Genomic DNA, 17,073 nt, shown 5'->3' with positions numbered 1-17,073 from the left:
TCCAGCTATACCCAAGAATCCATCATGCCTATGTAACCTAGGATTTAATCCTGGGCATTTGCATAAGATTCTGTTCATTGTTAGAAAAAAAAATGATTACTTGACCTTCCAGGCCAGTTAGTTGACAATGATGGGGTATAGGCTCTGGGATCCCCCTTGGACCCCACCTTCAATCTTCCCACTTGATCTGGCCTTCACTTGAGGCCATAAGCTTTTTATCTGTTACCCTTAACCTAGCCTAGCCCTCCATTGTAACCTTCAGCTGTTTCCCACCCTTAATCCCATTTTTGGAGTATGACCTTTAGTCACCCCAGTCCCATCAAGTTCCTCCTTAGACTCCTCTTCAAGACCCTCCCTAACCCCTCCTCTAGTTACTCCAGACTACTTGGCCACCCCTAGATCCTTCCCACAGTCTTTCTGTATTTAAGATCCATCTTGCCTCCATGAAGTTGCTCGGATTCAATTAGCTCAGACTCAATCTGTGTCAGATTGTTCTGGCCCCCTTGTCAATACAAGCATCACAAAGGCTCAGATTCCTTAAGAGTCTAGCCAATGGTGAGATTTCTCATGGGTCTGGCCAATATGGCAGATCTTTAAGAAACTTTGATTTTTCTTTGGTTGAAAGAAGGCTTGGATAAAATTCATTTGGGCAGGTCCTGGCATGTTGGTATTTTCGGGTGCTGAGCAGCCCTAAACCTCAACAACAAGAACTTGGGATAGAGGAGATTGTTCTTTTGATTTCCATCTTCCATAAGGGACACTTGTGGTTCCAAGCTTTCTCTAGGGAGACATCCCTGGAGGGAGAGAAAAACTTCAAGAAGAAGATGACTTGGAAAGCAATCAGTCTATTTATGCCACACTATAGGCTTCAGGAAATTTTCCCTTGGTGATTCTCTATGTGTCTCTCTCTCTATGTGTCTCTTCTCCCCGCCCCTCCCTTCCTTTCCCCTCTCCTCTCCTCCCCTCTCCTCTCCTTTCCCCTCCCCGCTGCCTCTCTCTCTCTCTTTCTCTCTCTCTCGATCTCTCTCTCTCTCTCTCTCTCTCTCTCTCTCTCTCTCTCTCTCTCTCTCTCATAATCTAGTATATTCTAATCCATATAATTTATCTGATTTCTGTTTGCTATGTGCTATTCAATATGACAGTTTTACATAACTAGAATTCAGTAGAAAGTCAAAGCATTGAGACACATCTTTCCCATTAAGAGATAGCAACCAGGAAAAGCAGCCCAAATCTAACATTTTTCCCCCCAGACTAACAATATTTGGGGAGGGGTAGAGAGACATCATTCTATCCTCATATCCCCAATCTGCAGAGATCGGAGAGGACCAGCTCCTTGACCCCAGTCTCCAGGTCACCTCCCGGCACGAATCCAGCTCTACTTTGGAGAAGAGTGGGCAAGATTTCAGAGATGCTTATTCATTCCTCTCTCTGAGCCTTATTTATACAGACCCATGTGTATACAAATGGGCAAAATATACACACACCTTACACCTGTATGTAAAGTCGCGGTCCAAAAATCCAAATCTTATTCCATCATGACAGGGGTGCTCTAGAGCCAGCTCAAACCAGATCCTGAGAGCCAAGGTTTATATTGTCAGCATGAGCATTTATCCCTTGGAATCAGCAAGCCTACAAACCAGGGCTTGATGTATTGTTTTGTTGTCTAGACCTGCGAAAATAAGGAGGAAAATGTTAACAATGCAAATTAAACAGAAAAGTGTGTTAGCAGAGAGCTGGTTCTTACATATTTACCAGCACATTGTCATAGCCACTATCTTTTGAAGAGAATCTTCCTGAATAATTTTTTTTCAATATGAAGTGATGAAAGCAGTCAGCCTATATGCCAGGCACTGTTTTAAGCACCAAGGACACAAAGAAAGGCAAAAAGAGCCCCTGCCTTCAAGGGGCTCCTATTCTAATGGGGGAGACAAGATGCAAATACCTGGCTACACACATGAAAATACAAAGTATTTGGAAGGACCAGGTTTTGTTTTGTTTTTTTTTTTTGGTATTTGCATCCCAGTACTTGGCACTATACCTAACACATAGTAGGTACTTAATAAATGTTAAACCTTCAAAGGAGGGGTGAGACCTTTTACAGACAGTGACATCTGAGCACATTCTAGATTTGGGAGACAGCCAATAAAAATGATGGGGATAGAAGATATGTTCAAGAACAAGGCCAGGGTAGCTGGATTGCAGGGTGTTTGCAGGAGAGTGAAGTTTAAAAAGTCTGAAAAGGCCAGGTTAGGAAGAACTTCAAAAGACAAAAAGAGGATGTTATCTTTGATCTTAAAAGAAATAGGGAACCCCTGTAGTTTATTGAGTGGTGAGGTTATGATGTGGTCAGAACAATGTTTTAGTGAAATCTTTTTAGCAGCTGAGTGGAGTATGGACTGCAGAGAGAAGAGATGGATGCAGGGAGACTCATTAGAAAACTGGCTCTGGAGTCAGGGGAACCTGAGTTCAAATTTGGCCTCAGGCATCGGAAATGTGATGAGGCTTCACCTAGATTAGTGACTTTGTGAGTGGAGATAAGGTAACATATATCAGAAATGTTGTAGAGATGGAAACAAAAAGTTCAAATTTGGCCTCAGGCATCGGACACTTTTACTGGCTGTGTGACCTTGGGCCAGTCATTTAACCCCAATTGCTTTGCCTTCCCCCCTAAAAAAAAAGACTATAGCAATAGTTCAGGGGAAATGTGATGAGGCTTCACCTAGATTAGTGACTTTGTGAGTGGAGATAAGGTAACATATATCAGAAATGTTGTAGAGATGGAAACAAAAAGATTTGATAACAGAAATCATCATCTCTGCCCCAAGGCATTCTGTTTCTTGCCCAGGACTTCATCATTAATAGAAATGTTTTTTAGGTCCCTCCTAGTGACATTATTTATCTCCATACAAATCACTATATGTTGATATGGGCTAACGCTCTGACAAGTCTCAGAAAACACTCTATCATATCCAGGATACATATCTTAAGAAAAGGGCAAGACAAAAAAAAAATGAGAGAAGAGAAGAAAGGCCAGAAAGAATGACAGCCTAGCAGGACAGCTTAGAAAGTTATATTTGGAACTTATTATAAACCTAAAAAGAAAAGTAAGGCCTATGTAATAGAAATTTATAGTTTAATATACAATCCCCTCCCTCCTGTTCTACAATGGATATGAGAATGCTTATTTTATTCGGTATTTGCCAAGTTCATAATGAAATTAAATTATATTAAAACCCCTCAGCAAATCCCTTTACTGCTAACTTCCTACTATCTTCTCCCCACATTTCTATTTTATTTGAAAAAAAAAGAAACACGTCTCCCGTTGAACCAAAGGAGGAATGTGGTTATCAGCTTAGTAAAGTAGAAAGATTGGGTCAGACATTCAACCTCTAGTATTCATGACCTCTATGACCATAGGGAAATAGTAATTTAATCTCCTTGGGCCTCAGTTTCCTCATTTATAAATCGAGAGGACTGAACTAGATGTCTTTTGGGTTCCCATCCAGCACTATACCTAGGATTCCGTGCATGGTTCTGTGGAAAAGAACCTGAATTTAGAGTTAGTGGACTTGCAATCAAGTCCAGGCTCTACAACTGACTACCTAAGCAGGTCACAACTTTTCCAGGCCTCAGTTTCTTCATTTGTAAACTGATGGGCTGTACTAGATAAAGTTGGAGGTCCCACCTAGCTCTAACCTATTATTCTAAGTCAACTTCTAATGGTCCTGGTAAGGTAAATCCTTTCCCTGTGACTTAGCCAATCATGAGTGAGTGCTTTGTTTCTGGCCTGGGGTAAGAAATGAATTATTTGAGTTATCTAAATTGCTACTTTCCCTTATTAAGGCAAAATGATTCATGCTCACAGGAAGAAGGTGAGGACTTAACCCAGCCTTGCTGATAGATTGAAAGGATGTATCAGCAACCAAACATTTCCATTAATCCCACCTACACACAACCATTTCACAGCTAGCATGCTGGGGCTCATTTGTTCCTTTGCCTTTAATGGAACGCTAGTAACTTTAAGCATCCATATTATTTTCAGCTAAACAGAGGTAGGCTTCTAGAGGCCTTCTATCATGAAAAAAATTAATTCCCTACCCAGGCCCTAGAAATGGTAGAAAGAGAAACTGGTGCTCTCCCTGCTCCACAAGCTCCCAGGATACCTGATACTGTGACTGTCTCCTGGATCAGAAAGAGTCCTCTGCCCTTTGCCTCTTCACCCTGTTGAAAACCCCTTTCCATTTACCAATGGTCTCACTGAGTCTGTTGTTTTCATAAATCCAATGACCTGAATGCTAGTAAAAGATTCATTCCTTCCAACGCCAAGTGGCTAGTGAAGTGATGGGGTCACGTAGATGGATTGTAGTGAATCAGTGACCACATTTTCTTTTGTTGGTGACTCATCCACATACGTATAGACAAAGCTGTGGGTAGAAACAGTTGACAAAGCTTCTAAAATTGCCAGCAGCTACATACACAGTTTGCCCAGGGAGAGGGGGAAGGACTATAGGGAAGGGAATAAGCATTTATAAAGCACCTACTATGTGCCAGGCACTGCACTAAGCATTTTTACACATATTATATCTTCCATCATCACAACAACCCTGAGAGGTAGGTGCTATTATTATCCCCATTTTATAGTTGAGGAGGTTAAGTAACTTACCCAGGGTCACACAGCTAGTAAGTATCTGATAACCAGCTTTGAACTTAGTTCTTCCTGATCCCAGGCTAAGCACTCTATCCATTTACAGGGTGTTCCCAAAGTCTGTACACATAGGCAGTTGATGGCAATGTGGAATTATTGCATCGAGTTCACATGAATCTTGCAACCTTTGCATCACAAATGATGGAAATCATATTGAAGATGTTATTTGTTAATATTCCAATTAAATAAAATGTTGTTGAAAATTTCATTCATCTCACTTCTTGAAAATATGCATTTTTGCCTATGTTTCCAGACTTTAGGAACACCCTGTAGAATCATACCATTTATTTTCAAGCTCAAATAAATCAACCAACAAGCATTTATTAATTGCCGACTGCGTAGCAGATACTGTGGTAGGCATTGGAGATATAAAGACAAAAGTAAAACCCCGCCTTTAAGGAGATTACATTGTACATGTAAGGAAGTTAGCATGTACATATGTAAGCATATAGAAGACAAAAAACAAATTCAAGGTAACTTCAGAGGGGAAGAGACTAGTGGCTGGGAGGTCCAGGAAAAGACTCCTATAGAAGCTGACACTTGAGTGGAATCTTGAAGGACACCAGGGGTTCCAGGAGGTAGGGGTGAAGAGAAAAACCATTCCAAATACGGGGGACAGAGAATGCAAAGTCAAAGACAAGAGGTGAAATATTCTGTGCAAGAAATAACAGGTAGGCCAGTATGGCTGACCTATAGACTTTGTAGAAGGAAGAGATGTGTCTGGAAAAGTAGGAAGAGATCAGGTTGTGAAGGGTTATCAATAACAAACAGAGGAATTTATTTTTTGACCTTAGACGTAATAGGAATCTATAGTTTCAAAGGGATCTTAGAGATAAATTTGTCCAATTCCCTCATCTTCCAGAGAAAACAGATTCAATAGATCACCCAAAATCACACAACTTGCAAGTGACAGGGACTAATCTGTCTTGGGCTTCCTACCATTCAATTACCAGGTGAAATGTAGATCTAAGTATTGGCCCCATTATAGACTTCGCATCTATCAACTGAAGACCAGCCTAGATAACTGCAGAGAGGTTCAGCCCTATAGGGTTAGCCATGAAGGTATAGGGATAGTTATAAATATTATTTTTTTTCACAGTCACTCAATAAGTAGAGGAATTATGATCAACATTAGTTGAAAACGTGCCTATACTGATAAAATGACAACTCCTGAAATACTAGACATTTTGTTAAGCCATAATGTACACAAACAGATATTTTTACAACTTTAGTACAACTCCCTTCAGTTACTTTCCAAAGGCATAGTATATTATGCTTACTTCAAGGAGCATAAAAATTCTATCCATGCCTGGGGTAAGCCTTTGAAAGGTAATGGGCTACAATGAAAAGATTGCTGCATTTGAAATTAGAGGACTGAGGTTCAAAACCTGACTCTGCTAGTTGGCAAATACGGGATGCTAGAGAAGTCTCTTAACTTCTCTGGGCCTCAGTTTCCTCATCTATAAATTGTGAGTGGGAGAACGGGGTGAAATTAGATGCTCTCCAAGGTCCCTTCCACTTCTAAATCTGAGATCCTATGATCTACAATCCTAGGTCTTTTTGATTTATGACCAAAACAAACAAACAAAATCAGCATGTAGGGGCCAATTACGATGATGATACAGATGATAATGATGATGGTGATGATGATGATGTTAGATAGATAGAATGTCTCTTAAGTGCTTACTACATGCCAGATACTGTGTTAAGTTCTGGGAAAAACAAATATAAGCAAACAAGATAGTTTCTGAATTCAAAGGATTTATTTTCTAATGGAATAAAATGACACATAAAAGGAAGCTAGAAGTGGAGAGGGGATGAAAGGGCAGAAATGGCTAGAGAGCAAAGACATGATGAGGAGACCATAGGAAGCTGTCATGAGGCCTGATTCCCAGAAATATAAAACAAAAGCCTCACTTATCAGAGTTGATAGTAGCCAAAGTGGAATCCAAGTTTCCAGTGGGTTGGAGAGTGGGGCATGGCAAGAAGACTGCAGAAAGTGATGAGCCTTTCTAAACCTGTAGGATGATCTTCAGATACAAAGATACAAAACATCTCAGGGCCCACATTCAAAGTCTTTCCAGTGAGTAGGATCTGTCAGAATTTGTTCTCTACTGGCAAGAATGAATGAATTATTTTAAAGCATTTGTTAAGTATTCACTACAGTGGGCTAATATAATATGCAAAAGTAAGACAGTTCCTGCCCTTGAGGAGCTTACTTTCTATTAGGGAAGACAACATATTTTTTGTATAAGTTATATAATACATACATACACATACACACACACACACACACACACGCATATATATATATATATATACACATACATATATCTAACTTTAGTATAGTAGTACATTATGTAATTTATAAATAAATATGTTGGGCATATGTACAAAAATTTTTTCGTAGATTAGGTACACAAGGGACCTTGTTTTTAAAAAATGCAGACCACTGCTCTAGAGGAGAGGTATATCCAAAGGAATAAATCACTAAAGGCAAAAGTTTCAGAACCTCTGACTCTAGGCAATCAAGATACTTTTTGGTGGGATCAGATGAGCTTCTCAAATCTTATCATCTACCTACCCAGTTCATACATAATATTGATTCTCTTCACTGAGATTGTCTTTTGTTAAATGAAGTACCGAGATTGGTGGCCCAAAGGAATATTTTGGGTTGGGAAGTTGTATGCCCTTTCCACCAGTTACAATGACAATTTTGATTTGAAAGCTGTTCCAAAGCTGGGAAGTTGGGGGACGTAGCAGAAGGCATGTCATGATTGGAGTATGTGGGTGGGTTGTATGATAATAAGGTGGCTCAGGTGGAATGTAAACATAGTTGGGGCTAACTAGATATAATTGGCAATGATACCATAGAGACCCCAAGGCCAACTTCCATCAAGATAATGCATTTGATAAAGACTTTAGAAGAAGTTATTGCACACAGTAGGTGCAATGTATGTTTGTTGAATGAACAAATGAGAAAGAATGGAGTTTTGCATTGTAGGCAGCAGACCAAGTTTTATAAGACTGTTTTTGATGTTTTTCTGATTTAACATTACATGTGGGGAAACATTAAACACAGGAACATTTATCAGAAAACACTGAAACTCCTTTGTAACATGCCCCAGAGGACTTGGAAAATGTTACAAGCATGTGTTGCAGCTTCCATAAAACACTCTCCATTTCACTTAATCAGCTATTTTGGTCTTTACAAAATCCAAATTGTTTCAGACTTCGCTTCTTCACCCTCAATATATCCTTGCCATTCTTATCTTGCTCATTTCAAAGATGTCTTGATTCAAGGGAATGTCAGTGAAAATGTAATATGTCCATCTTTGTTTCTCATCATTGACATATGTTAGACTTTAGAAAAATGGCCCAGGGTATCAAAGTGCTGGGCAAAGTCACAGTGAGTAAGTGTTCTCTGATGTGTTGTTGCTGCTGTGTGTTGTTACTTTAGTTTCATAAATGATCTCTCCCAGGCATAACAGCAGCCTCAATAATGTGCTGACTTTTCTAGTATGGAATAGAAAAGGACCATAGATAAAGAGTTAGAAGGGGCTTTTGAGATCATCTACTTCAATCCCCTCATTTTACAAAGGAGCAGAAGCTGAAAGGAATAAAGAGACTTTCAAAATCACACAGGCAATGTCAGAGGCGACGGACATTATTCCAATTCATAAAAGACGATCTTGGGGGAAGAGAATCAATGTTATATAAGAGCCAGGTAGGCAGGTGATAAAATTTGACAAACTCATCAAATCCCACAAAAAGTACTCCCTCCTCCAACCTGATTACCTAGAGTCAGAGGTTCTGAAACTCTTGCCTTCTGAAATTCATTTCTTTGGATATACATCTCCTTCTCTACAGCAGTGGTCTCCAGTTTTTTGTAATTGGGCATCCTATATATGAAAAAAATGCACATATACCTGACATATTTATTTATAAATTATATGTATATACTGCTGTACTAAATTTATATATATTATGTAACCTATACAAAAAATTAACACTTTAAAAATATAAGAAAAAGATGAAAAATATTTGATTATAGAGACAATAGCAAGCCATAAAACCTGTATTTTAGACAAATCACTTTGGCAACTGTTTGTAAGATATAGTGGAGTGGGGAGAAACTTGAGGCAAGGAGACCAATGAGGAGGCTTTTAGAATTGTCCAGGTAAGAAGAAAGGAGGTAAGAAGAAAGGAACACCTGAATTATGGTGGTGGTTATGTAAACAGAGACAAGGGGAAAGATTCCAGAGATATTATAAAGCTAGAAACAACAAGATTTTCATGATGGGATATGTGGGATAAATGAAAGTGAGGAGTCAAAGATGACTCCAAGCTCTTGACCCTGGGTGACCAGAAGGATGGTAATGTCCTAGACAGTAATTAGAAAGTTGGAGAGAGGGGTGGGTTGGAGGTGGGGGTGGGTATAATGTAATGAGATCTGTGATGGAGCCCCAAGCCAAATCAACAAACATTTTTTAAGTGCTTACTATGTGCCAAGCACTATGACAAGCTCTGGGTATATAAATACAAGCAAAAATGAGGGTAGTCCCTCCCCCTGAAGAGCTTACATTCAAATAAGAGGTAGGGGAGGTTGTGTAGAAGGTACCTACGAATAGGCTGACTTGGATATTTTTCTTAAAATAGAGATTCCTGGAAGAACTGGCCTGTCAGAGGAAGGGACCACAAAGGTGCAGTAAACTTCCAGTGTGAGAGGGTTATTGGAGGGGAGTGGTCTCATCCTGTGACATTCACTGTGCCCCACCAAAAATGAAAAAGTGGACTTAGTGCTTATTCACTGGCCACTGGCCCCAGTCTTCCCTTTACGCTTCAGGGAATGTCTGCCACAGGTACTAGGTAATCTGGGATCAAGGGGTGGGCATCCTACAACTATGATGAGGGTATTCCCAGTGAAAAGGGAAGGACTGGGAGCTGGCACAACCAGAGAGGCCATTCAGGGTGCAAGTGGAACAACTGTATTGGAAACACATGATTGGCTATCTGAGGGTTGGTGTGATACAGCTCATCTTCTCCCATTCCAATTAGTTGATCGCCTACTTCTTGTGGTATTGCCACAACCCCCAGATGCCTAGGGCCCCCACTCTATAGATCACTATCCTAGATATTTCCTTTTGAAATGCAAATATCCCTGGGCAAAGAAACACATCGGCAATAATAATACCAACTTACATTTATACAACAATTTACATAAAGTATTTCCTCATGACAATCCTATGAGCCAATAAAAGTTTGTAGCAATATGTATAGCATAATCTCCTCCATGGCTCTCTCTGCTCTCATCCACTCCTCTGCCATCTTTCTTCTTGCTGCTCCCAGCACTGTCAGTTTCAAAACTTCATGAACCTGCAAAATCTGGTATAGTCCAGTACCCAAGTCACACAGTCTTTCTTCTGACATGGCACTTCCTTTCCCAAGGGGCCAAGCGTTAATTCTTGGAGACTTGCCCCAACTGCAGAGATTAGCCTTTAGGGTGCTACATTCATATTAATAGTACTAATATCTCTGGGATATAGATGTAACCTTCATGTTGTTCTTCTGTACGATCAGTCCAATTCGCCAACTCAAACATTTCCTTGATTATGCTCCCAACTCCAAGTACTTCTGCTAGCTGACCATACCAGGAGCTCTCTCCCTTTTCCCCTCTGCCTCCTGAGTTCCCTGACTTCCTTCAAACCTCATCTGAAGTCTGTCTCACCTTCCGCAAAAGGCCTTTGCTAGGCCTCCTTAACCATATTGTCATTCCTCCATGGTTATCTACATTTTTTCCTTTATATATCTTATTTGTACATAGCTGCTTGCATGATGTCTCCCCTATTAGAACGTGAACTCCTGGAGAATAGGTACTATATTTTGCCTATTTTGTATCCCCAGAGCTTAGCACCTCATGGGTACATCATGGGTAATTAACAAACGATATGTAACTTGATGACTTTGATGATGACTTATACCATTTCTCATCATTGATGAGTCATCACTGGTAAGATGTTGTAGCTGATTTACACCCACTGCACATCTTTTCTTTGCCCTTTGAGTTACCTGCAAATGCATTAGTTTGATCCTCTGGGTTGGGTATAGGAAAAGACATGGTCCAGAATCATACAGGACAAAAAGGCATGGAGAGCTTGAAACCTACATAAATGAAGAGAAGAACCATACCAGTGAGATCACAGATCCATTGAATATGGAAGCAATCTTAATATTATTGCCTTACAGGAAGAAGGGGGCATGTACCATGAAAGAGGCTTGGGCACTTTGGAAAAATCCTCAGAGATATAGACAAGCAGGGAAATTATGTTAGTAGCTTGTTAAATTTAATGTCTACTAAAAACTGTGTCCAAAGAAGTTCACACCTTCATATACAATCCTCTTTTCTATTGTTTGCACCTTGAAATGTTCATGTTTGTTGATACGCGTCAAGTTCATAATAAAAAAAATTGATAATACACTCCTAAAATGAGAAAAAGAGCGCAGAAATGGGAGGTGGGGACCAGGCCCAGTGGAGGGACTAAAGGGATGCCGGCTACCCTCAGGTAGATGCCTACTACCCATCCAGAGCTATCTGAGTTGCCAAAGTAAGCAGAAGGAATAAACCTCAATTCCTGACTTTCACCATCACATCCCAAGCCATTAGCAGCAAACCTTTTCTTTTGCACCAGTGGGAAACTATTAAAACTGAATCAGCTGAGCAGGAAATGTTATTCTGAAATATCCATAGATTTTTATCTGAACAGTAGAGAAGAGGAAAGGGGGGATGGGAGGCAGAGGGAGAAGGATACCATGGAGCCAGTGCCTGATAGAAAACAGCTTTATTCCCACCCCATTTTCCAGTCTCCTCTTGGGTAGTACACAAAAATAAGATAAGAATCTACCATTCGCCTCCATCTTCTGCCTCTACCTTCACTATTTATGAATGGATATGGTGAAATCTCCCCCTATGGCCAAAGCCCCAAATCTTAGGTTTAGGGTATGGGGAAGAAGAAGGTTCTAGACCAGCTGTCATAGAGATGGATTTAAAGTAAATGGAATACAGTGGGGTCTCCTTGGAACACTGAAGTGTCTGGGGTAGGGGAGGGGCAGAAAGAGTAGATGAGAATAACACCTAGGTTATAGGCTGGTTATTTTACCTGACCTATTTTTTTTCTTCAGGAATCAGGATTCAAAATTATGTCAACCATTTGGACTATAAGCATAATCATGGTGTAGTGGAAAGAGCACTGGGTTTGTAGTCAGAATATTTGGATTTGAATTTCTTCCTGTCTCTGTCTCTGTCTCCCCTCCATCTCTCTGTGTGTCTCTCTGTCTCTGTCTCCCTGTCTTTCTCCTTCTCTCTTTCTCTGTCTCTCTGTTTCTGTCTCTCTCTCTCTCTCCCTCTAACTCTCTGTCTCTACCTCTCTGTCTCTTTTTCTATGTCTCTGTCTCTGTTTCCCCCTCTCTGTCTCTCTGCCTCTGTTTCCCCCTGTCTGTCTCTGGTTCCCCTCCATCTCTCTCTGTGTGTCTCTCTCCTTCTCTCTGTTTCTGTCTCTCTCTCTCTCCCTCTATCTCTCTGTCTCTACCTCTCTATCTCTTTTTCTATGTCTCTGTCTCTGTTTCCCCCTCTCTGTCTCTCTGTCTCTGTTTCCCCCTCTCTGTCTCTGGTTCCCCTCCATCTCTCGCTGTGTGTCTCTCTGTCTCCCTGTCTTTCCCTGTCTCTCTGTTTCTGTCTCTCCCTCTCTCCCTCTATCTCTGACTCCATCTGTCTCTTTTTCTGTCTACGTCTCTGTTTCTGTGTCTCTATCTCCATCTCTCGGTCTCTGTCCCTCTATCTCTCTCTGTCTCTCTCTTTCTCTCTGTCTCTCTCTCTTCTCTATCTCCTAGCATCTATATAGTGCTTTTAAAGTTAACAGAGTTTACAAAATTCAATCTCTTCTCATCCTCATAATACTATTATCCCCATTTTACAAATGGGGAAACAGGAAGACAGGAATTAAGTAACTCACCCAGAGTCAAACAACTAGAGTCTGAATGAGAATTTGAACTCAGATCTTTCTGATTCCAAGTCCAGTGCTCTGTCCAAGACTGAAGTTTTCTCATTCGCAAACTACTGAGACCTGACAAGATGATCTCCAACAGAATGTAAATTCCTAGAGAATAGGGATCCTTTTTCATTTTGCCTTTGTTTCCCAAGAGTCTAGAACAATGCTTTGCACATTTATTTTATTTTATATTAGGTCATAATCTGTGATTTTATTACTGCAGAAAACTCTACCCTGGCTTGGGAATTCCTGCAACTCTTTCGTAAATTATAGTCTTAGAAAACATAGAAAGAAGCGTAGTAGTTAAAATTAAGGTAGACTGAGGCACAAAGTTCTGAGAACAATCAATTTATTAGTAAAGTATGAATTTGCCACTAAATAGGACCTCAGCTTCCCCAGCTAAGCTAAGAGCCTGAATGAGGGGGACAGCTCTCTTTCATAGTTTTGGGAAGACATAAAGAGGAAGATTAGCATCATAGATGGAAAAAATATGACTGGATGGAAATTGGGGATGAGGTCTAGCAACAGCCCCCTCCTTCCCTCCTGTGACTAAGAAATGCTCATTGTTTGCCTCCAGCCGAATCTGCAAGGACAGAGATAGGAAACCAGGCTTCTTTGGATAATGAACCAAACATCTTTGAAGGATAGCTTGGTGGTAAAGATACTAGACCAGACTCCCTGGTGTCCACCTGCCTCCTTCAAGGGTAACAGATTTCTGTGACACAAGCATAGAACAGTGATTAACAGGAGACCTGGATTTCTAAACTTAACTCATTATAGGACAGCTGAATTTCTGAACTAAGTTGAGAGACAAAGACAGTTACAGGACAAAATTAATTGTAAATTGGATCAATAAAAGAGACGAAGAATCCATCTGATTTTTTCAATTGCCCGGGCCAACAAGAGGTAGATTGACTTTCCCACGGTCACATTGAGCAGTATGTGTCAGAGGCAACACTTGAACTCTGGTCTTCCTGACCACAAGACCAGTCCTGAAGCCACTGTGACTTTTTGCCTCTATCTCACCCATAAGAATCATAGATAGAGAGCTGACAGAGTCCTCAGAGATCATCTAAATCAAGGATGGGGAAACTTCGGCCTCGACGCCTCACCCCTGATCTAGAACAACCCCTTTGTTTTACAGATAAGGAAATTGAGGCCAATGGAGGTTAAAAGAATCATCCAACGTCATACAAGTAGCAAGTTCCAGATGGTAGGCATTAAATAAATCCTTGTCGACATGGCTGGCACACCTGAGATACCCACTGAGGCTTATTCCCCTGAAGAGGAGGGAAAGACAAATAGTAATGTGCACCTGCAGGGTATCTTACAGGACAGTTGACTGGCCTCTAGCAGATGTCATCTTTCCATGTGGATTACCTCCATGTGGGTTTCTTCCTTTAATATGCCAGTCATGAAGGACTGAGAGTTAGACCAAAGAAGCAAAAATGTATGGATTAGCCCGAGGCATGTTGTTCTAGGCAAATTGAAGGTAAAAACAAAAACAAACAAGAACAAAAGAAATAAAACAGTAATACTTCCCTAAGGCTTCCTGGCTTGTGCTGTTTGACTTTAAAAACAAAAACCATGGAGTGCTCCTTCTCTGCAGTAGCTATGGAAGCAGCAGTGAGGCTTCACTTCAGGAGATGGCAGCTACAGAGAAGAGAGAAAACAAAGCGTCAGGGAGCAGTTATAAATATGGAGAACAGGCGCAGTTACCACAGGTGCAGAGAGAATGATTTTATTGCCTGACTTTTCTTCATTATTGGCTTTGCTGTTCGGTCCCAATTTGTTTGATAAATGATTCCCGCCTGGTCTTTCAGTAAAGCAAGAACTAGGCAGGGAGGCTCAAGTCACACACACACACACACACACACACACACTCCACACCCCTACCTCAAATCCAGTAACCTACAGGGATTTCAGGGTGAGTGAAATACTCTTATTACACTCCTTGTAAACAAACCTCTGTCTCCAATCCCACATAGACTTTTGCATGCTCACTATCTGGGTGGTAGACACACTCTTCCTGATTGGTTTCAGGTATTCAGGAAATACCTCTCCTCTCTTCCCAATTGTCTCTCAATCCTCCATTTCCTTGGGGTAACCAAGCCAGGTAATTTAAATTAAACAAGTTTAGCTTCCTAAAATATCTTGAAAAGAGAGGGGAGTGGCACCAAGTGCTTCCATTATGAGTGGCCAGATCCTGGGAACACGCAGAGCTTTGTAGTCCCCAATGAATATTAAAGAAATAAAATATTGGATTGCCTTAATTATAGTATCACATTTTAAATTGTCCCAGATACTGAAGGGCTTTACATGTCATCTGTTGTTTGTCTCTAGTGCTCCTGGAACTTCGTGTTTTCATAGGTGCATATCAAAACACCAACTGATTTGTACAAAGCATATTGACAGACAATTGTCATAGACATAAGAAACATTGGGCACATAGCACATAATATCCAGCATTAGAGTTCCAGGCAGTGTCCTGGATATGTGAGTCACATTATAAAATTAATTACCAGGTATTACATAGCAAATCTGTACCTAGTAGATCAGATGCTTGGGTCATATGTAATTAACTACATAGCACACAGCAGAGTTGTACAAGAGAGTCCAAACTGCTATGACTTTATCACTGGAAATGCTATTAAAGAAAGATGTATTACCGTCTCCTTTGCTAATACACTCTAGAGGCCGTGGAACCATTCCATCTGACTTAGAGCTGAAACCTTTTTTTATATGTTGTCTCCTATTAGGATACGAGCAAGTTGAGAACGACTGTCTTTGCTTACATAGCACAGTGGCTTTGCATGCAGATGCACTTAATAAATCCTTTTTTTTTTAGAATCACTAATAGCTAACACTTATATCACATTTTAGGGTTTACAAAGCACTTTTTATATGTCATCTTATTTTCCAGCACTATTATTATCCATTATTTACAGATGATGAAAGTGAGGCTGAAAAAGGTTATGTGACTTGGCCAGTGTCACACAGCTCAGTGTCAAACTCAGCTCTTCCTGACTCTAAATCCAGTGCCTGTATCCTAGACACCTTTTAAAAAACTTACTGCCCATCAATCTAGCTACATGACTAGCCTCTTTCCTTTTGATTCATGCGACACCTTAATAGTGTCTTTTATGTTATTTCTCACATTCAAATCATCTTTAGTTGTAGAGCATACTTATATCTACTATGAATATTTCTATTGCCTTTTGGGCTACTTGGCATGTTGATCTTTCAAAGATCATGGCATTTCGTGATTCAAAGGCACATAGCATTATCAAAGTAGTGTTGGTATTAATAAAGTTAGGTTTTGTGTAGAATAGCTTGACATTACTGAAAGTACTGCTCAGGTTTCCAAGTGTGATCCAGCTCATCCTTCTCCCACTATTCAATTGTGGGACCAGTTCACCGTCCACCTTTAGTGCCTGTCCGAGTTATACGTACTATTAAACCAACAGTTGGCAGCCCAAACACCTTCATACTTAATCTGGGCAACACAAATCCTTCATCTACTTGTTCTGTTTACCAATGTAAATAATCGAGTCCATCACTTCCAAGGGATTGTGCATCTCATTTGAAGCAGCTCTGTCATATTCTGGGCATTAATGCAGTAAGCAAAATGTCATTAGCAAATAGGAACTTCTGGAGGCCTGCCACGTAGAAAGACTACTGGAGTCAGAGAGCGTGGATTCAAATTCCACGTCTTATACTTACTGCCTGCATAACCTTGGACAAGTCTCTTCATCTCCCAGGGCCTCCATTCCCCTCATTTATAAAATGCCAATTCGGATTAGATAACCTCTAGGTCTATGCTAGCTTGAGATCAATGATCCTACTGTATGATATCTCTTTATTTGGGGTTTGCACAAGACTTCCTGTAGGATGTTAGCTAATATTTTTGTCTAATATTTTTCAGAATGGAGGTGATTCTGGGAAATGAGGGAGTGGGTCAAAAAACTTCACACTCTCCAAACTGGAGGGCCAGTCATGCTGGAACCTTACTCTCATCAGAAATGAGTTAAGAGGAGGAAACAACTTACACATCTAGAAGAGTATAAAAGTCTTCTAAATTTAGAAAGAAATAAGAGGGCAAGGAGATAGGATAAGGGAGGGAGATTTAGAAGGGGAATTAGAAGGAGGGGGCAGCTAGGTGGTGCAGTGAATAGAGCACTGGCCCTGGAATCAGGAGGACCTGAGTTCAAATCCAGCCTCAGACACTTGACACTTACTAGCTGTGTGACCTTGGGCAAGTCATTTAACCCCAATTGCCTTGCCTTCCCCCCTCAAAAAAAAAGAATTAGGAGGAGAAGGGGA

General features: G+C 40.5%; 1 long non-coding RNA gene across 1 annotated transcript; it reads right to left on the bottom strand.

Annotated features, from left to right (window-relative positions):
• Positions 1–626: 626 nt before the first annotated feature.
• LOC118844051 lies at positions 627–10,858 on the bottom strand. The gene is made up of 3 exons (XR_005009952.1): positions 10,775–10,858; positions 1,485–1,669; positions 627–794 (listed from the first exon to the last, which is right to left on the bottom strand). It is a non-coding gene; the product is annotated as an uncharacterized LOC118844051 (long non-coding RNA).
• Between the last annotated feature and the right edge of the window lie 6,215 nt (positions 10,859–17,073).

This window comes from Trichosurus vulpecula, chromosome 3, assembly GCF_011100635.1.
Source record: "Trichosurus vulpecula isolate mTriVul1 chromosome 3, mTriVul1.pri, whole genome shotgun sequence".
Classification (NCBI taxonomy): domain Eukaryota; kingdom Metazoa; phylum Chordata; class Mammalia; order Diprotodontia; family Phalangeridae; genus Trichosurus; species Trichosurus vulpecula.
This window is presented reverse-complemented; position numbering and strand designations above follow the sequence as displayed.